The 21812-nt window shown below is 41.1% G+C and overlaps 1 long non-coding RNA gene across 1 annotated transcript; it reads right to left on the bottom strand.

Annotated features, from left to right (window-relative positions):
• Positions 1 to 11623: 11623 nt before the first annotated feature.
• LOC117811037 lies at positions 11624 to 12063 on the bottom strand. The gene is made up of 2 exons (XR_004630918.1): positions 11896 to 12063; positions 11624 to 11784 (listed from the first exon to the last, which is right to left on the bottom strand). It is a non-coding gene; the product is annotated as an uncharacterized LOC117811037 (long non-coding RNA).
• Between the last annotated feature and the right edge of the window lie 9749 nt (positions 12064 to 21812).

The raw sequence follows: 21812 nt of genomic DNA, 5'->3' as shown, positions 1-21812 counted from the left end.
ATATATTGCCTGGACAATTTCTTTCTTTCTTCCTTTTTTCAAGTTTTGTTTTTGGGCATTTCTACCTTTATTGGATAGGAAAGAAAGGTGGGGAGCAGAGAGTGGGGGAGGACATGCAGTAGATGGTAGAGGCTGGGAGTTGAACCTGTGACTGCTTCACATATGGAGCACTCTTAGACCGCTAAGTCAACAGTGCCCCATTGGACAACTCTTTTTAAAGGACTATTTTGGTTGCCAAGAAGGGCAGAGGAACTGCTACAGAGCAAGCAGTCTTCATTTGGACAAATGTGCTTTAAATCCAGGAAGGATACAAATTCCAAAACACATGCAAAAGCTCAAAACAAACAATACAGTGGAAACACAATGCAAATATGAAAAAATGCAGAACAACTGTATTAGCAGAAATCAGGCAAAGCCAAAAATAAACTCTGCAAAAGATAAGCTCTGCAAATTCAGACTTTTCAGCAGGAGTGCTCCAGACCTGTACAGGTGCTCTATGAAGAAGCTTTTTTAATTCACAAGACAGGGAGGGAGACCAGGCACTTAATTGATGTGGTATAGGACACAACCTAAAACATGCACAACTTTAATGCAGAGAAACAGTAACCCCTGTGAGGTGTAAATTTGGTCAGCAATGGATCTCAGTTAGCTGTGCAGTGGTCAGCGGTTACCCAGTTTCAGACTCTAACATTCGACTTCCACCAGACCTGTGTCTGGTCCGTCCCCGAATCGCTGCAGTCAGGCTCTGTGCTCTGTCATCTGTCAGCACCCACCGGTTGCGTTTTCAGAATGCAGCACTGAGCAGGACCACCATTGAAATCTGTTAAGATTGATGCTTCTTGCTCTGACATCCGACTAAAAGTCTTGAGTATCTGATCTGGAGGGCTCTGGCATCCTGGATAAGAGACTCAGCGGAAGTTAACACATTGACTAGAATAGAAACCTATCAACTCCAGTGCCGTGACGGATCGGAGACAGACCAAACACAGATCCTTAGGAATTTGGCCGCAAACTTCCCTTAAAACCACAGCCGCATAAGACCGCCAGGTAACTGAAGTTATCAGGCCTGGGGTGGAATCCACTGTTTGGCATAGTGGCATAGTTTAACAACCAGGAGGAATGTAAAAATTATCTGAAAGTTAGTTCAGATTATTTGGAAACATCCTGGGCCAATTGCGACGACTAGAGTTGCAGTACTTTGAGTGCAAACATTTGGATTAGATTGAACGTTGGAGTGTTGACTATATTTTATCAGGAAATCTGCTTCTGTTACTTGATTCATCACACAATCACACTATCATTAATAGTGATTTTTCAAGCCCTTTGTCATTAATGTAGCAGCTTTTTGATTGTATCATTAAACAAGGTATCACAGAGACAAGTGGAAAGTCTACAAGCAGGAATCTAACACAGGGGCCCACATACTTATAATATCTGACTTTTCCCCCTGGCCTTTGCCGTGCAAAGAATAACTGAAGAATGAAAGCCCCAACAAACAAACTTGTCCCTCTGTTGTTGCAGGACATCAGAGTTTTTCACTTATTGAACTACATGTTGATACAAAATGCATTGATTGAAGCAGCAGTGAATTCTCCTGTGGCACTTTCTCACACCACATTTTGATATGAGAAACCTCTATCCTGTAAGACACATTCTGCATCACTAGATGGCAGCAGGAGTATTATGCATAAAAGCCTGTATGCTTCTTCAGACCCTCATCTCTCTCTCTCTTTTTCGATGACATAATCCCTCTCTCAATGAAAAGGAGGGAATTCTGTTTGAAATCAGAGGATGAGGAAGATAGGGGGAAAAATGTCATCATGTGATAAAGGGTGGCTGCACTCTTTTCTAATTTTCATTTTTTCACACTTTTTTAACAATATAGATGAACTCTGTTCATAAAATGTTCATTTAATTGAAATGAATTCCCAACGTTACTCTTTGACTCCCAAATCAGATCAAACAGTCCACATGTGTTTTATTTTAAAGAAGTTGAGAATATTTTACTGTCTCTCTCTCACCTCCCCCTTCTCCTGGTTCTTGCTCCATTGTGTGTGAGGGATGCCCTTGCTTTGCACATCTATTAATTATTTAGCCTTCACGATTAATATGCACAATGTGACCATAAGAATCAACTACCAATACATACCATAACCCCCCACAGCCCCCAGCTCTCACACTTGTGTTTGTGTGGAGTAATGGAGATAGCGTGGATGGCAGGGAGCCAGAAGAGAGAGAGTGTGTGTGTTAGTGTGTGAGTGTGTGTGTGTTAGTGTGTGAGTGTGTGTGTGTGTGGTCCGGGTCGCTGTAAAGTTGTTCTCTACACTATCTATCCGCTCTAATGGAGTGGTAATTGTTTGCAGCGAATTGAAGCAATTTCTTAACCTCGTCTTGGCTGCACGGGGGAAATCGATGCTGTTTGTCATTGCTCTCACTGTGTTGTACAGTCACACCTATGTGTACGAGTGTGTGTGTGTGTTCACATGGTAAGCATCAGAAGTTGAGGCTGGTCTCCATGGAAACCCCCTACCCAGGAACAATTTCCCATGTGGCACCGGCTGCAGGGTGGGGTGGTCTGGTGGAGGGATAACGGAGCATCCAGGGTGAGACATCACTCACTTACCCAACAGGCTGGAAACCCTGAGCTGAGGTAGAACACGGCTCCTCCACTGTACAGTAATGAAAGGAGAGATATTCACTGTGAGGGCAGAGTCATGAGGTGAATCTGTCCCCTGATGCAGAGCTTCGGTCTCTTATGGAGAAACTCATAAGATGCATTTTGTAACCTCTTTCTCTTCAAACACTGAAGCTTCACCTTAAAGAATGACAGTGGAGGTACCTGAAGGCATCACATGAAGGGCTCTGTCCTCAAACTGGTATGCATACATGACTGAATGAATAAGTAAATAAGCAACATCTTATCAAACGTGGTTTTGCACCAATGCACCACTGTTATTCATCATTTTAGTGTAATTTTTGAGCAGTTATAGACATATTCAAAATACATATGTGTCAGTTTTGTCAGGATTTTGATTTTTAGTTTAATGTTTAGTCTGTTTCCTTGTTGTGTTTCTTGTTTTTTGTGTTCCCTGTGCAGGGCTGCATGGTGGTGCAGTGGTCACAGTCAGAAGGTCTTGGTTCAAGTCCCTGGTTGGGCAGGTGGCTTCCTGCGAACCTGTGCATGCGTGGGTTCTCTCCGGGTATTCCTCCCACTTCCTCCCACAGTCCAAAAACATGCTCACCAGGTTGATTGGTCACTCTCAATTGCCCGTAGGCTAGAGTTTGTGCATGACTGGTTACCTGTCTTTCCATGTTTGCCCTGTGACCGGTGACCTGTCCAGGGCGTACCTTGCAATCTGTCCAGAGTCAGCTGGGATTGGCTCCAGCCCCCATGACCCCAAACAGGACAAGCGGTCATGATCATGGATGGATACAGCTTACATTCAAAACTCTCTGAACCGTCAAGCTGAATGAAGAGATGTTGAAGCACTGCTGATGTTCAAAGCTTGAAATGTCATCAGTCACATGACAGTTTACCTGAAGGAGCGTGACTTCATTGTGAAGCACTGTGGTTCAAGCCTAGCACAAGCTTCAGAGCTTTTGTATCATCTGTACATCCCTTAAAAGTGCCTAACAGCAGTCATATCACTGTTCAACAAATGTGCCACGTCTTGGAGACAACCATTTTTAAACGCTATCAATGATTTTAAGTCCAACACCATTGTTTTGAATATTGGAATCAGTCTATTATGTTCTGTTACAACTTTCTGTCTGAAAAAGGCAAAAAAAAAAATTAACCAGAATCATAAAACATGCAGCTCAAATCACCGGCAACACCCGAATCCAACTCTCAGAACTTCACAGACATGCAGCAGTAAGGAAAGCTTTACATTCACTTCACTGCATGTTTTAGCCGCTCCCCTCGGGCAGTTGCTTCAGAGAACCTTTGGCCAAAAAGAGAACTCCAAACCTTTTTGGTCCCACTGGATTATGCAGTTTAAACAAGGCTGGATAGACACTCCTTTTAACCTGCTTTGTTCATGTGCTTTTTCTAATTCAAGGACCTTTTGGTATGATTGTATGCAGGTCTAATAGGTGTGAATAATTTTTAAGTTGTTTAGCTCCTAATCAAAGGTCATTTTCTGTCACTATGTCATAGACAAGACAGTTTTCTTGAATCTAATGGTGAGTCACTGACAAGCATCCAATTCGCCAAGAGATGCCCCACCCTCTGCAGATGCTTCACTTGTCTTAAAAAAAAACAAGTTTTTTTAGTCAAACCAGCACTCCACAGGGTTTATTCACTTAACATCACTCCAGCATTAGCTTGAAATGCATGATATTAACATATCGAGGGAGAAAGGTTGTTAGATCCATGCTGATAGGCATCCAAGGATTATTTGCACAGAGAAGCAGAGGGTTATAACCCATAAGAATTTCAAGTTTTTAATTAAAGCAATAAAAAACCCTTTAGACAAAAGGGTTTTAAACCCAGTAGACATTAAAACAAAAAGTTTAAATACAGATCCTAGATTTCAAGCCTCTGTTTCCTCTCAGCTGTAAAAATTAAGCTGTATTCAGATCATAAAATGACATCTGCATAAACATGTGAGATCATGTTTCTTTAATGATGGCTGTTTACTTTAAGATGAACCTTAACTGGAAGTCACTGGAGCTAATCCACTATTTAATGTACGTCTCCTTGTTGCATGGCGGTGTTCTGCTTACTAACGCTTTGTGCTGTATGAAGTTATTTGACATCAGACACACGGGCCAAGTGATTAGATATTCTTAATCACTGACAAATCATCTGCAGCATCACCCCGTATGCCTCCAACACTCTGGGGAGCTTATAGATAAGACACCTCCTCCTTTCTAATTAAGACGGCTCTCTCACTTCCCTTATGTTTAGTGCATCACGCTGTCAGAGGCCGCTCGCTGCCCACCGCTGCACCCTGAGTAATGGCTGAAAAGGTGATGGGCTCTTAAATGTCGAAGCATTCGTTTGCAACAGTGTGGCAGTCAGTGCAGCCCATTAAAAACCCATTTCTGAGAAGTGAGATTCGTCAGGAGGGGGAGGGGGGCGAGATATGTTTCACGGTTATTAACACGGTCAACACGGGCCAATTATCTTCTCTGTCTTCATTCGGATGAGGGTGCAGAGGAGAACAGACAGACAAAGAAATGAGAGGAGTATTATTGCTTTTCTTTTCTCTTCATGAGGGCTGCTGCTCATTTATTTTGATGACATTGTTTATGACATCTCTGAAAACTATTAGTGAATATACTCACAAAAACAACACAAGAATCCATCTTTCAGCTCTTGAAAAAACAAATCTGATTATGGGATTACCACAAGCGTGCCAATATTCAATGAAACACAATCAAGACTTCTGCAGAATAAAAGTAATTGACTGGCAAAGAAACAAAAACAGTAAACAGGGTCACTTGTGCACTGTTAAAACGAAAAAGCGATGAAAACCCAAAACATCAAGGCAACTGTCTGCACTAGATTTTTGAGTTTTGAGGCTAACCAGCAATCTAACATTTGAGCCAACTGATTAGTTTTTGTTGAGATAACTTATCATTCATATGTAACCTAAAGTTTTGAGTTCTACATACTAATAAGTGAAAGTTGTGCCAACTTATTATTTTTTGTTCAGAAAGTGTTCCTTTGTTACTGCACGTTACTGCACCCTTTTTACACCTGAAGGTAGCAGGCTAATGTTTAAGACGGCTAACTATTGGTAATAACCATGCCTTATTAAACTAACTAAACAAATTAAAGTTACATTAACCAGTAATCAACTCTCCATCAATTGACCAACTGTAAAGCTAGAGTTTCAATACAATACTCAAACCAAATACTCACCTTTAGGGCGATAAAATCCACACAGGACAGGAGAGATGGCACCACATGTGGGAAATTGACAGTGTGGAAGACCCCTGTAGATTTGAGTTGGAGACCCCGTTCTTTGCCTGAAGCATACTCAAATAATTTAGCCGAGCCTCAAACCCATAATTTCAAGTTTTGCCAACCTAACTTATGAAATGAGACCAACTTTACACAACAAACTTAATGCAGGTAGTTGAGATAACTACTTTGATGTAGTTTGCAACAAAATTGACCATTTTTTGTTTACTTAACCAAAAGATAGTTTTCAGGCCAACAATTTTAAGTTTTCATTTTAACAGTGTACATACAAAGATGTCTTTTCATGACTACGTCTCCATCCAGCCACTGGGCCAATCTATAGCACTCAATTGACTGACATCATAACATGTCTTTGGTTAAACTTGTGTCAGCCAGATAATGTTTTCAGCATTTGTTACTTCACAATGTCAAACTGAGATGCAAAAAATAGCAGTCATCCACCGGCTCCCCATACAGCACCGAATCCACTTCAAGTTATTGCTCAGCCCTCAATAACCCCACCCCATCATACCTGACCAAACCTCCTCAAACGCCACTCCCCATCTCGCCGCCTCAGATCAACAGATGCCGAACTCCTGTTCCCCATCACCAAGACCAAGCACCACACCTTGGGGGACAGAGCCTTTGCCATTACTGCCCGACTCTCTGGAACTTTGAAACCACCTCAAGATCTACCTGTTCAAAAAAGCATACAACACATAACCTCTACTCCTGCCCTACCTCTGTCTTTGTTCTGTTTTATTTATTTGCTTTATTTTTTTCCCTGTAAAGCGACTTTGAGTACCAAGAAAAGTGCTATACAAATCTATTGATTGTTATTATTATTATTATCATTACATATCAGTGTACTGGGAAAAATCAAGATGACTGATTAATCATAGACCCAAACAGCTGATCAGTGCACTGCAAGCGGAGGAACTCTTGTGTCGCTTCCCCGAGTAATGCAAGAAAGAATGGTCTTTCTGATGGCAAAATAAAGTGCTGAAAAATGTCCAATGTCACTCACATGAGTGATCACATGGAGTTTCATAACAGTTATAGTTGATAAATTACATAGTCGAGCTGCGTCCCGTCTGCTGATAGCCTAGCTTCTGTGTCAGTTCTACTGATGGTTTCTCAACAGAGGGGCCGAGCAGACTGGGATCCCCTGTGAGTAACACACTTACTATTGAGAAGTGCCTCATTCAACCCCACTTCAAAAATAAAATGGAATGAAATATTAAAAATGCTATGGAAACAAAAAAACATCCTTCTACAGTGAGACTCTGTTGAAAAGAACTAAATTCACTGACTTCATTGACTGCTGCCGCAACTACTTTTATCAACAGATTCACATTCATACCTTTTATAATTCACCCTGCACATTTTGCTGTTAATGAAGTTTCATTTATTTAAGTGTATTTTGATAAGTACTGTCAATTATCAAAATGCATAAAGAGATGAGAAATCGTATCTGCTCTTTGATTACTAAGACTGATGAGCAACTTCTCAGCATCTTGATGATCTTCTACCATCTGTGGTTTGATTAATCAGCTTTCATTTGAAATAGTTCTGGCTCAGCTAGAAGGCATGATAAGGTTTATTTATTATTGAAGGAAACAACACCCAGTAAATAGTCTTATAAGACAACATAGCAATTATTAGGGATGTCCTGATCCCTATTTCAACTATCGTATCAGAGCTGATCTGGGTAAATGGTCAAGGATTGCCAATTTGAGCCAATAGGACGCAAACGCATGAGTAACCACAGGGTCAAAATGGCAGCAGTGTGGAAATATTTCAAACCAGAAAGTGAAAAAAGTCCAACTGCCACTTGAAAACAAGCGCCAACCTTCAACTGCGAGAATTGAAGCCAATGCGATTTTGACAGCAGAAATAAACATGTTTACCCCCTGGTACAAAAAATGAGTTTAGTCGGGATAACTCATTTCTCTTTCAGTGCACACTGTACTGTGTAATATTTCATAACGCAGCAGTTTCAAGTTACAAGTTTTCCATATTGAGAGGCACAGCTGACCTGACTGACAGGCAGGAACACTGTAGCTGTTGGATAGGAGGCTCAAAGCCCGCCTCTTTACCTCACACTAGCTCAACAGAAGTTAGGTTGAGTTTACCATTTCCAATATTGCTCCCGCTAATGATTGGCTTCAAAACAGCACTTCAGAAACAAATGGGTGACGTCACAGATAATACATCCATTGTTTTATACAGTCTATGGTTCCAATATCTGCCATACAACCATTTTGCCAGGCAGTAGCTGTAGAGCTGAGTTCAATTCTACCAATGTGATACAACATCTAAAAACTAAACATGTAACGAAATATTCTCAGCTACATGTACTGTAAACAAGTTGGCACAGATGGATAAGACAGTCAAGGTTTTATCATCCTTTGAAGAGCTGATGCGGGTCGTGAGTGCAGACTGCAATCACAGCTGATGTGCTTCCTGCCTTCATGGCCCTGAAACATGTTCTTACCCCAGGATGGAGCACTGAACAGGGAATCAAGACGATGAAAAGCACTCTGCTAGAGGCTGTGGATCGACGCTTCAGCCAGGTTGAGACTGATACTCTGTACTCTAGTGTGACGTTGGTGGATCCCAGATACAAAGACAGGGAAGTCTTTTAAGTGCTATGATAAGTCTCTTTTGCTTCATAAATAATCAAACATATAAATTTATGACATAAACAAAACAAAACAAAAAAGTGTGCAGCTCTTTTATCTAGGCAAACACAAGTATCAGATTAGGGTTTGGTATTGGTAGATACTCAGTTTAAAAAAACTGCTACTGGATCAGGGGCCAAAAAAAGCTGATCAGGACATCCCTAACAATAACACTTAACATATTGTTTTCTGTGTGTGTGTTAGAGTCATTGTGTATCTGCCCCCCTCTGTTTTGTGGCTGATGACATCATGTCACTGTGGAGACTTACCGATTCTGCTGCCAAATATCAGGCGGGTGATTTTTCCCCAGCCCCCCGTGACTCGCCTGCAGATAAATACATTCAGTGGGTTTGCAGAATATAATATAAATAATGCAAATGAAAGAGCTTAAATACATGAGATGTAATATGTTAAAGACAAGCCTCACATGCCTTGCGTTTCAAAAGCATACAGTGTCACAGCATTCGACCAAATGCTCTGATTGCTTTGGGCACGAGTCCAGAGGCAGACCATGCCTTTTGACCAACACACACACACATACACACACACGCATTTGTGTGATTGAGACAGATGGACCAGTAAACATACGGCCAGGCCAGCAAAAACCCCAGACAGAATGTAATCTGGGCTCAACCAGAATTAGCAGAGGCCTGTTTAGAGATAATTTACGATGTGATCTGGTGGTTTGCTGCAGTCATTTCTTTTATAGTGTAGCTGTGTTCAGGATATATTTGGCTTCACTCACAATATGCCCTAGTTTCCTGTTTTGTTTTGAGTTCATTTTGTAGAATTTTGCTCCTGAAGAAAAGCTTTTGTTGATTAAATTTCCTTCAAACACTCACAATTTGAGGCTGCGACACTCTGCGGTAACACCAGGTCTTAACCCTGTCGTGCAGCACACTCTCATAAAAGATTATCTCTCACCCTCAAATTAACATAATTAATCTATTTGTGGAAGGGGATGGGAGACCTTACACATCTGTCATATGTGCTTTAAGTACAGATCTGGATGAAGATGAGAGGCATGGGCTTTAAACAGCTAGCAAGGGGGTACATGTTAGACAACATTTTACAGCGTGATTAAGAAACAACTTTTCTTTACCTTTGCCACTGAAAATATGGTCACCAAACAGTAATTCATGGCCATACACTTGGCTTTTGTTTCTTTTCCCCTCACTTCTGTGCTTAATTGGACACTACCTGACTCTTGCTTGAGCGTCTGAGCTCTCTCACCCTCTCTGTTTCAGACATTATTTAAAAGTTTTTATCAGCATGATATAAACCAGAGAGGATCTTATGTGATCACTGTCAGTGTATGCATAACGGAATCATCTATAAATACATGTGATGGTGCTGGTGGAGATGAATGATGATTATGATGTATGTGGCTTTTACTTGCGTGAGTGCTTGCGTTGAGTGAGCATGTGCGCAACAGTGGAAAAGCTTGAGTTCTGCATGGGTGACATAAAACAATTACATTTTAGTGTTCTATGTCTACATATCACTTAAACAGGAAGAGTCTACTCCCAGGTTTACACATTTTAAAAGCAACTACAGCAACAACGAAAACTCTTTGCATAGAGATTTATGGCATTAAGTATTTCATGGTCAAAAAATACTAATGTTTGTGTTATGAGGCAGACAATGGTTTATTAAAAATCATCAATCTTTATTTGTATAGCTGCAAATAATTCATTTGCAAAAATTAATTAAAATATTTATATTCTATATGTGATGAAGAACGTTGTTCCTGCTTTCGACCCTTACTTCCCTACTTTGCCATCGCTGTAGGAGACGTTATGGGCCTAGGCGAGTGTTTCAGTCTGGCAGTGGTAAGTACTGAAAATAAATATGCACATAGTTTGGACTTATAGAGGATCGGTGTGGGACTTTGCTCATTGATATCCCAAAAGATCAAAGCATGTATAACCTACTCACCTGCAAGCCTGTAAGAAAACAGTCTACTACTGTAGTCCTGTTGCTGATAATGAAAAGCTGCAGAGAGACAATGACTAATGAGGAGGAGTCATACCAGAGCACCATGGACAGCTCCCGCATCATGACGTCTCTAAAAGTAGTATGGGAGGTCAAGCCTTCAGTTATCAGGCACCTCTCCTTTGGAATCATCTGCCAGTGGGTCTAGGATGTAGACACTCTCTCTGCTTTTAAGAGTAGGCTTTAAACTTTCCTTTTTGATAAAGCTTGGAGCTGGCTCAGGCTTGGACCAGCCCCTAGTTATGCTGCTATAGGCTTAGACTGCTGGGGGAACTGACAAACTGGGATCCTGTCTTTCCCTATCTCTCCTCTCTGTGCCTGTCACTTACTTTAACTCTTCCTGGACCATTAAAGTTACTAACCATAGACATTCCTGGAGTCCCTGAGCTCCCTTGTCTCGTAGGTTCCTCTGAGTCGCTGGACGTGCCAGACTCCAGCAGCTACAACTACTACTATCCTTCTCATCACTATCACCACTCTCTCTTATTCTCCTCTATCCCTCTTTCCAACCCCAACTCGGTGTCAGCAGATGTCTGTCTGACACGTATCTGGTCCTGCTCAAGGTTTCTGCCTGTTAAAGGAAGTTAGTCCATGCCGCTATAACTAGCTTAATACTGCGAGGTGCAATGCTCATGGTCAATTAAGATGAGATCAAACTATCAAACCCTGAACTCTGAGTCCCTAGTTTCAGAACAGCTAATCTGAGATATCTCAGTCAACTAGGTATGCAGGCTCACTTGGAGGTTAGCGCGTGCACCACGACTATAAAAAGACAACATGAATGGAGCCCTGATACTATGATTCACAATGGGAACAACTGGCAAAAAGAGGTGCACCTAATTCACCGCTTTAGAATTAGAAATTCTCATGCACACATACAGAGACACTTCCAGAAAGAAAAGCAACACTGCTGCAGAAGCAAAAGAGATAAAGAGAAGCAGCTTGGGAGCAATGTGCTGCTTGAGTCAATGCATTGGTTTGAATGTTGTCTTAATTAGCCCTTTTAATATTTAATCAGACTGAGATTTGATACAGGTGGAAATTAAAATGTATCTTTATTTAGATGTCATCTGGGCAAGAGAGAAAATGGAACTTGGAAGCAGCTGTACATTACATTTAAATGAAGGAATCAAAGAACATCTCACCGGATGTGAGAGCATGTCCTTGATGGGTGACGTTGGTGATGTGAGGCTTGATAAGAACATACAGACATGCAAAATAGAACAAAGACAAATGTTCATGCTCAGGTAGACATCTGGGAATGATCAAACTCTATTAACACACGCATGATAAAAAAGTTACCTCTTCAGTTTCCTCTCTCTTGTGAATAAGCTTGAGTCACCCCTCTTTCTACAGTTTGAGTTACCCCCCTGTGAAATAAATAGAGAATATTTAATTTCTCTGTGTCACGACTTTGTTCAGCACCACTACATCTCTTCATCAGGGTCGACTGGGAGGTGGGGCTGACTTCTCATTCGTCCGTTCTAAGCTTAAATAATGGCGATGATAAAAGGGCACACTGTAGGGGAGCCTTGTACCTTTGCGTTATGGGACAGGCCTGCTCCCTGCCTGGTCCCACTTTGTAACTAGGCTATGTGCCGGTGAATGAGGATAAAAATATGACTCAATCTGGGTCACTACCGTGTTTTTAGAGACAGATCCAAAACTGCTCGTGATCCAGCACCACCGTGCACCTTCAGGAGTCCACATCACTTACTGTCATCTCAAAGCTACACTCTTCTGTATGACTCAGAGTTCAAGCTGGTCTCTCTGTCATAAAAATAAAAAAAGCTGTGAGATCAGAAGAGATGAAAAGACTGAACTCAACTTTCTCAGGTTTATTTTCATTGCAGTTTTTCTACTGTGTGTTTCAGCTCCTGTGGTTTTAACAGTTTTCACATCTGACTAAATCTCTAGCTCATCTTCAGGTTGAGTAGCTTGTATAATGAGTTCCTGAGATTCACAGCATTGCTGATTTTCTCTCACTCTTCTTTTCTCCTATGCTTATACTATGACTCCTGCTTCTTCAAACAAGTGTAAAATTATATCTTCTCTTAGGAACAGTGATGTGTGTTGGGAAGAATGAGTACGGCTGTGTTTGTTTGACACAACTCTTGTGTTTTTTTTTAACAAAGCCTGAATCTGTCCAGTTTTAAAAATATGTGTCAATACCAAGCGGCAACCTTCGGCCGCAAGAATTGAAGCCAATGCGGAATTGCTAAAAACTGCAGTTTCTCGAGTGTCCGCTTTAGGCTGGCTCCAGAAGCACTGGAAACCACATACACACCCATTCAAAAAAAGCTGATCTTTACAGTCGAAATAAACATTTTTACAGCCTGATACAAAAAACAAGTGTAGTCTGAATAGCTCATTGTTCGATCGGCACACACTGTACAGGGGGTGAATTTTTCCATAACCAGGCAGTTTTGAAGATATTAAGATTACGAATTTTCCATATTGAGAGGCACAGCTGACTTGATAGACAGGCGGGAATACTGGCTGTTATCGAAATGGCTCAAAGCCCGCCTCTTAACCTCACACTAGCTCAACAGAAGTTAAGATAAGAGATAAGACAAGATATTACTTTATTGATCCCCCGGGGGGGAAATTCAGTTGTTACAGCAACCCAGACATAAGTACAAAATAAAAATAAAAATAAAACAAAATAACATAACATAAAATAAAATAAAAAATAAAATAAAGCTAGAGTACAATTTAGATATATACAATGTTACAAATGGAATTTAAATTAAATAGAAGTAATTACAGGCAGTATTAAAAAATGTTTCAGTAGTGACAGGTTGACATGGTGTGATTATGGTTGGTAATGACAAATTAAGCAATAAATAGAAGAATATTTGTATGTAATATGACCATGGGTTGTAGTTAGAATAGTAATGTAATATAACGAAATATAATATAGCAAGATAATTATATAATACAGTATATTATACATTATAATGCCAGCAGCAGTCAAGAGAGAGTTCGGGATGGGATGATGGAGTGTGACAGACAGAGCAGGGATGTTATGGATCTGTTATGGTGTTAGTCTGAGTTCAGCATTTCCAATGTGGCTTCCGCCGACAATTGGCTTCAGAACAGTTCTTCGAAACAGATTGGTGGCTTCACGGATATTACATCCATTGATTATAAAGTCGATGGCCAATACCAACAATGGAGGTACAATAATATCATCTCTCCTTTATTCTTTTTAAAATCTATTTTTGTCTTCCAAAATGAAAAATATACAAAAAAAATGTCCCAATGATGAGATGGAGCAACATACGCTTCCATCCAGATAATGCCATATCGGGGAAGACCTTACATATTTCTGACCTGGAAAAGCAGAAGGATCAGTCAGATTCCATGTCAGTCATCAGGTATTTATCTTTCAAAGCTTGAAGCCGAAATGATTTAACTGCATGTAAATACTATTCGTTTGTTAAGAATGGTACAGTGATTATGATGTCCAATAGAGGAAGTAACTTTGTTAATGGTAGAGCTATGTTTATGAGTTAATGTTAATGTTAATTAGCTCAGCATTTAAGTTAATTATAAGAATGCCTGCCTTATAATTAGGGGCCGGATTTGTAGAAGCCATTTTAGTTTATGTGGGAATTTACCTGCTGGGTTTTGGTTATGGACGGGGCCAGTAATTATATAAGGCAGGAGGCACAGGTGTGTGTAAATACATTCTTTTGTTTTGGGTTAGTTGGAGCGTCACGAGTAATGTTTTTTGACCGTGACCTATTTTGAGCCTGTTTTTGAGTGGTTTTCAGTGGAAGAAAATGGAAAACTCTCATGGAATAAAATGAGATTGAACTACGGACCTGTGAGTAAATAGATTATTTTTATTGTATGAATGACGGTGGACACGTGTCAGAAAAGACTACTCCAACTAACCAAGTGACATTTCAAACTGCATTAAGAGATCTGCCACTTCAGGACCAATTAGCATTGTTTATGGAGGAACCGGCGGTAGCTTCTCAGGCAGTGTAGTTGTGGCTTAACACTGGAAGGGCCAGAATTTGTACTAGAAAGGCCAAAAAGGTCATTCTGACTGTCAGATTCCAAATTGTATTATCTACTATGATAAATACCCAATACAGAGAGTTATGTGTTTATTGTTTAAGGATATATACTGTATAGGATGACACTTTGCATGACAAGTCACTTTTATCTTCTTATTCAGATGGATCACCGGTCAGCACTGTCAAATCCCAAGTTCTGCAACCCTGAGAATGTTGAAGTGAAAAGTGTCTGCATTTTTTCTGTTGCCCGCGTCTGTAAAAACAAAAAAACAAAAGGCTTCTGCAAGTTGATATGAATTTTCTCTTTTGCTTCAATTTGGGGATTGGTCTCACCCTGTTGGAATTATATTTAGCATAACCAAATAGACCAACTATACATGATCCTGCTAATTGTGTGATCAGATTGTTCTTAGTGTCCCCTGTTTTTTCTATTCAAAATCAATATCCAAGGGGTTGTCAAGGGGTTTTGACCAATAAGAATAAAGTGTCTTATTCAGCTGGGTGATAAACAAGCGGGCAATAAAGTGAGTTAATCAATCCTGATGAACTATTGTTTTTGTTATCCACCTCTTTGGCGTGACATTCAGGGCCATGGATGGGTCAAAGGAACATGACTTTAATCCAGGGGTTTGAGGCTCTATTGGAGTTTCATAATAAAAGCCCATGTTCACCTTTGTTGAAAACATAAAAAAGTTAAATCTTCCTAAGTAACATACACATGTTATGTTAAGTATGATAAATGAGGCATAAATGTTAATAATGAACCAAACTGTTCCTACCCAAGCACTTATTTAGAGGTCCTTCTGATATAGTTTAACCATATGTACACCACTCCATAACCAAATGCAAGCAAGACCATCAGGCAAGGGGTTGGCTTTGACTTTGTAGTCATTTTCTATGCCAGTTATGCTGTTGAGTTGGATGAGTGGATTTCACAACATGCTGCTAATAAAAGCCTTTATTTCTTTATATTTTCACAGATTCACTGTGAGACATTCATTTGACTGTTGAAGGACAGCAGGAGATTTTTTTTTTACTCACAGTAGCACTTGAGGTTGTAGTAACTCCATCCGTATGGATTTGGCTCAGTTACTTGAGGATTGGCCATTACGGCCACAGGTCCCATTGTGGATTAAAAGAGTGTGAAATTGGGATTGGTAGCTGGAGAGGGGCCAGATTACTTTATGGGAACTCCTGAGGTAGCCTGAAGCAAGGCACCAAACTGCAGACTACTTGGGACACAGTCTGTGTGCAGCCCCTAACTCTGACATCTCCTCATTGATGCATTAAATTTCAACATGCATTACATTACCATGCTGTGATAAACACAGAGTACTGGTGCCCTAACCTAACTTGGATGTCATCTTTTCACAATGTTGCTTAGTTGATCTCTGATGCATGTCAAAAACTACATGAAATGTAGCAAGCTGTATATGAACGTTTCAACTGAACTATCATCCCTCAGTTCAGCACTTTATTTTGCGAGTCTAACTGGAGGTTGATTTGTTTAGAAAAGTTTCCTGTTAAGCTCTGCACATGTATCATGTCATTTAAGGCCTAGAGTCCCTGACCAAGCAGACATGTTTGCTATTTATGATCCCCAATCACAAGTTTCCTGGCCGAGTCCGGCTGTGTTACGGAAGCTAGGATCGCATGTAAGGGCGAGTTTCTGTCAGTGCGCCCACCCAGGACAGATCAAGCTTTGATGCAGAGGCAGTCTGCTCTGCACCTCGAGGCCTTGGGTCATTATGTTCTGCAAACAGAAGCGAGCTCTGCAGCGCATGATCATCCTGTGATCCTGTCTCTAACAGGCTGCGCACTGACTCTTCATAACTACAGCAGCCAGCACAGCATGTTATCTACAGAGGGCCATTCTGCGGCAATATGCTCACTTCCATACACAGACACACTCAGACACACATAGACACACACACACACACACACGAGCAGTGGGCATGCTATAATGAATAAGTGTTGGCTGGTTTAAAAGGGATTAAGGTCTTCAGATAAGCAGCCATTTGATTTGAGTTATTGTGTTGGACACAGAGGATTAGAATTCTCTCATCCATCCTCTTCATGTTTTTGTTCATGGATCAGATTTGATTTTCACAGATCAGACAAAAAATAATAATTGAAGTGTCTTCAATAAAAATATAGCGTTTGTTTCATCTCCCAAATAGACCGAGGTATTACGCAAACCTTCCCCCCTCACAGGCGACAAAGGTTTCAACAGAATAAATGCAGAAGGGATTTTAGACGTCAATTTAAGAAACGTTGTAAAAATAAAGGTGCATTTTAACATTTCAGCTCATTACAACATGCATGAACAGTCTGAATACAAAGATCTTCTTCTATCTTCTTTATTTTTTGCATATATATGTGTCAATAGGCTTTCCAAAATTGAAACGATGAAAATAATTTTAAAAAGCTTGTTGTTGAATTGTGAGGGGCACTCAGTTTTGCCACCCTCTGAGTGTGGTGAACTTATCAGAACAGTGCAGGGTCAGGTGTGTGTGGCTGATTGCCCCTGATCTGGAGCAGGTGGGGGGAAGCTTATATATACTCCTGGGCTCACCTTCCCAGTTATTGAGAGGATCTCTCCTGTGATCTCTGCATGCACATTTTCCTAAGCACCATATATCCCAGAGAAAATACTTAGTTGAAGTTAGTCTTTTCCCCAGTCTTTTGGTTTTCTTCAAAGGCATCTCTAGAAGCCCTTTTAATTTTGTTGAAAGGTTTTCCTGGGTCTCCCTCATAGTTGCTCTGGGTGGTTTAGGTTCTCTCATCATATTAACGCCTTGTTTAGGTTTAGCAGTCTCTTGGTTTCAGCCTTCTTTAGTTTGGTTTTCCCCTCTCCCTCTGATTGCTTTCAATTTTTGTGGTTATTCCTTTTTGGAATAACTTTAAGGAACCCTGTGGTCTGCACTTGCGTCCCACACCCCCTCATCCTGACATGAATCTCATGCAGTGTTTAGTGATGTGAAAAATAACTTATTTTTTACTTCCTGGAAAGTATTGGTCTTGGAGAAACAAGGTTTCATCCCAACAATGAATATATATAATTGCGGGCAGATTTTCCATTTGTGGAACAAATTCAACAATTTCAAAACACCACGGGTGTTTTCAAATTGGACTACTATTCTAGCAGTACATACTGATTTAGCCAAAATTCACTCTGTAGTATGCAGTATGTGAACAAGCGCAAAATCTGCAGTGTGCCAATGCTTCCCGGATGTCGGGAAAATTTCTCAGTATGCAGCGGACCAGTCTCCCTCGCGTACTGTTTCCCACAATGCTCAGTGCGAACGTTCTGCTTCTCCTTTTTTTATGTATTTGCAGGGGCTCTCTGTTTTAGGTGCTTTGAAATTCATTAAATTCCATAAAAAACACTTCTTTATTTTTTAAATCATAAGCATGCTTGTCTACTTCCGCTTTCCGAAACCGGATTCGTAAAGCCTGACCCAGCATTCTGCCAAACAGAACAGTGAACTGCAGCCATGGTCATAAGTATGAGCAGTAGCGTGGGAGAAGTCATTTTGGAGATAGCAAGACATTACAGCACACAGGAGGCTCTGGAAATGATCTTGCACTGAATGCAAGGATGGCTCCTCATCCTCCTCTGAGGACTCTGAGGCTGACATGGAGTAAGCCTCAGAGGTAGAAACAGACCAGCTGGAGTCCAACTCCGACTCATCTGAAGACAGGAGTGGAGGGGAGATGGACACTGAGACGCTCCACTACATCTCAGCAGCAACAGGTTTGATTCCGGATCCTAAACACTGGGTTGTCTCCCAAATCAGTGACCCGACGTCCAGCTTTGCACTGCTGCTGACAGATGGGATCCTGCAGCATATTGTGGCCATGACAAACCTGCATGGGAGACGCTCAATTGCAGACTGGCAAGATGTAGACACAGAGGATATGCAGGCCTGGGGCTTCTCATTTTGGACGGTATTTACAGGTCAAAAAATTAATCAAAATCAGCATGTTACAGTGGCAAGGGAAAACTTGCAACTCCTTGAGCAGTACCAGACTCAGGTTAGACAGATATCTGCTGAGACCATGTTGTGGTTGGAAAGAGGGATAGACATGATGAAGAGACAAGAGGTTTCACCTCATCAGCAGAACGCTGCAGTTCGACGACAAGCTATCCCGACCGCCACGCCATGATGACAAGCTGGCTGCCGTCCACAAAGTCTGGGATATGTGGACGCACCGCCTGCCAATGCTGTTCGGTCCAGACAGGGACATCTGTGTGGATGAACAGATTGTCCCATTCTGAGGCAGGTGCAGTTTCAGGTAGGACATGCTGGCCAAATATGGTATAAAGATTTGTGATGTCAAAACGTCCTACGCCTCGAGACTGCAGGTGTACACAGGTAAAGCAACTGGCAATCATGCTGGAGTCAACCAGGGGATAAGGGCGGTCCTGGAGATGACAGAGGGGCTCCAAGGACCCATCATTACTTGTGATAATTTTTTCATGTCCTTCACACTGGCAGAGGAGCTGCTAAGGAGGAAACTGGCCCTGGTTGGTACAATTCGCCGAAACAAGCCCGAGGGAGAACCCACATTTGCTCCAGGAAAGAGCGACTTCTCCTCCACCTTTGCTTTTATGAAGACCCACAAACTGGTCTCTTACATCCCTCGACAGGGGGGGTCTGTGAATGGGTTATGGGTAGAAATAGGTTTATTACCTTTCAGTCAGAGATGCCTGACTTGCATAAATGGCAGAGTAGCACTTTGGGTATCACCTGGTCAGTGATGTCTGTTGCTTTCCACATGACATAAAGAGGGAGATGTTTGTCATGTTTAAAACTGTTGCTGTACAGAGAGTGTCTTCTAGACGGACTCCCATTAATCTACCTCTGTGACTCATAAGTTAAAGACTCAAGGACTGGGAAAATTTGGAATGTCGAGACAACATTTATTTTGGACGGGAGAGTGTGGGACCTGTAATAATGTGAGGCATTTATATGGACACTGACACCCTCCCACTCAAATGTTTATTTTTTAAATTTTGTACATAGTCTTGTTAATTGATAATTTTGCAAATGTTTATGAACACAAGCATCTGTGTTATTTGTGATTAGGATGAGCAAGGCTCACACAGGCAGTTTGGGCAGCTTTGGTGTCTTTTGGGGTGCACATGCACAGATTGGAGAATGGATTTGGTTGATTTGCTGTATGCAGCCAAGCTGCTCGTGCTTTTGTATTAAACCTGAAAAGTTAAGTAAAGTATCAAAAACAACCCATGCACGCCTGAAAAGCCACTTATTGTGTCCAAGTGTAAAACACCATTGATCAATATTATAAATACAATAATTTGCTTTTTTATGAATTAGCAGTCAGTTGGAGTAAGTATTTCCAATATGGAGACCGCCATCTATGGAATTTGTGACGTCTCTTCAGAAACCAACGGGTGACCTCACCAATACTACAGTACATCCAATACAGTATATTGCTCAAACCCATTGGACACATGTTAGCCTTATTTACCCTCTCATTCTACACTATTCTAGAAAGCAAATAAGCATTGAAAATATGTCAAACTGTGCTTTCAGAGTCAAACATCATAGATGTTTAAAGTAATCTAGAGTCAGCAGCTCCTATTCTGGGAATACCCAGAATCCACTGTAAGGATTACAGTGGATTCTCCATATCTCATCTCGCCTTGTAACACATTGGATTCTCTAGGAAGAGCTGCAATATGTTGCTTGGGAGAGGGGGACATCAGGACTAATATGCTTAGTCGACTGCCCCTGTGACCTTGCCAAGATTAGCAGAAGAAACTGAATGAATGGATAGATTTTCAATGGAAACAGATGAGGATTTATCTGAATGTCATGCACTCAGGGTTTGTTAGGAATGAATGTGTGAAACAAATAATATAACATGAGTGAAATAAATGTGTGTTTATTAAATATATACTGTATGAATAAACACATACATACATTTCTGACTTTTTATTGAATAAAAAGCGATAAAGTGCATAAGAGACAAAAAAACGAAAAAAACAACAGATGCCAAAATTCATGCTGACATTTAAGACTGATGAAATTTGACATAGATGCCACTGTTCTTTGTGGTTAACATTTAAATCTTCTTTAGGACCTGAATTATTTTGCTCTATAGACTATCTACAGGTGTCTATAGGCTGAGCTGATCCAATCACCACTCATGAACACCGTCTTCACATGCATTATACAGAAGGTGTCCTGATGCAGAACACATTTATAACAAGGTGTTAATGTGACTTAAAGCAGAAAACCGTACAACGCACCTGCGACTGCATTTTGTTACCATTGGTGCCGACAAAGAGAACTAAACTGAGACCTTTGAGGCTGACATGACAAGTTCCTTTAATCTTTGTTTTAATTTATGTTTCACACCTCACCAGCAGATGTTATTTATCATAGCATCCATAACTCCTTCTGACACTGAAGACCACCATACATCAGTGAGGGTTTTGTACGTGTGTGTGTGTGTGTGTGTGTGTGTGTGTTTTCTTGAAGGCCATTTAATAGTCTTGTGCTAAGTCAAGCGTGGCGTTGAGTGACGAGAGGAAGAGTTAATCGTGACAAACGGGGGCCGATCAGACAGTATGGCTGCTCGCGAGTCAGTCACGCAGAGAGGAGGAGTGACGTGATATTTAGAAGAAGAGAGATTTTATTTGTTCTCACAGAAAATCTTCAACAGTCCATTAAGAACCACCTCCATGCAACAAATTAAATCAAGCTTCAGTGTGGAACCTCAAAGATGAACACTGCAGTTCATCAATCAGTTGAAAAAGCCATCCGTCCAGACATTTTCCAGCTATGAGTTCCTTCTGTGATTTTTCCTCTTCCCTGTCCTCCCTTTTTTCCTCCTTGACTCTTTTCCACTCATCATGAAAAGAGCAGAAAGCTGCAGGATCAGATCCAGCCCCTGGCGTTTGTCACATCTCGTCCTCGTGCTCTTCATTACTCCCATGTGTCCCGTCACGCTCCTGTCACCGCTGTCAGGTGAGGCAGGAATTCTATAAAATCATCTTTAGAATGACGGAGACGAGTCTTCAGGCTGGGACTTTGGAAGGCTGACATTTTCCTCACCGCTGATACGAGCTCTTACTTTGACAGTGTCATCCCAAGAGGGACTGCCACGCTCTTGATGCTATCACGTTGGCACATAGAGTCGTTGGTGAGGGAG

This window comes from Notolabrus celidotus, chromosome 4, assembly GCF_009762535.1.
Source record: "Notolabrus celidotus isolate fNotCel1 chromosome 4, fNotCel1.pri, whole genome shotgun sequence".
NCBI classification, from domain to species: Eukaryota; Metazoa; Chordata; class Actinopteri; order Labriformes; family Labridae; genus Notolabrus; species Notolabrus celidotus.
Note: the sequence above shows the minus strand (reverse complement) of the source record. Positions and strands in the feature narration are given on the sequence as shown.